The sequence below is a fragment of the Penaeus monodon genome, chromosome 15 (genome assembly GCF_015228065.2).
Source record: "Penaeus monodon isolate SGIC_2016 chromosome 15, NSTDA_Pmon_1, whole genome shotgun sequence".
Taxonomy (NCBI): Eukaryota; Metazoa; Arthropoda; class Malacostraca; order Decapoda; family Penaeidae; genus Penaeus; species Penaeus monodon.
The window spans coordinates 24,897,553-24,897,776 of NC_051400.1; the positions used below are offsets into that span (position 1 = coordinate 24,897,553).

Consider the following 224-nt stretch of genomic DNA (forward strand, 5'->3'; position numbering starts at 1 on the left):
ACATTTCAAGAAACTAAACCTTATCATATATTGCAACATAATTTGATAGTGTTTTTGTTTCACAAGGTCATCCAATCTTTAAATTGTTATTCCTTCTATCAGTTATCAATGCTGTATGTTTTATTGAAAATCGGTGCTATTGAAGAAATCCTTCTAAATAAACGACTAATGGTCATTCCATCCATTTTTTTAATGAAGAAGACATGAATATCAGATATGTTGTT

The 224-nt window shown here is 28.1% G+C and overlaps 1 protein-coding gene across 1 annotated transcript in view; it reads left to right on the forward strand.

Moving 5' to 3' along the window:
• LOC119581834 (ATP-dependent RNA helicase DDX54-like) overlaps positions 1 to 224 on the forward strand; it is a gene marked incomplete in the record, with an annotated part of 17,282 nt that overhangs the window by 730 nt on the left and 16,328 nt on the right.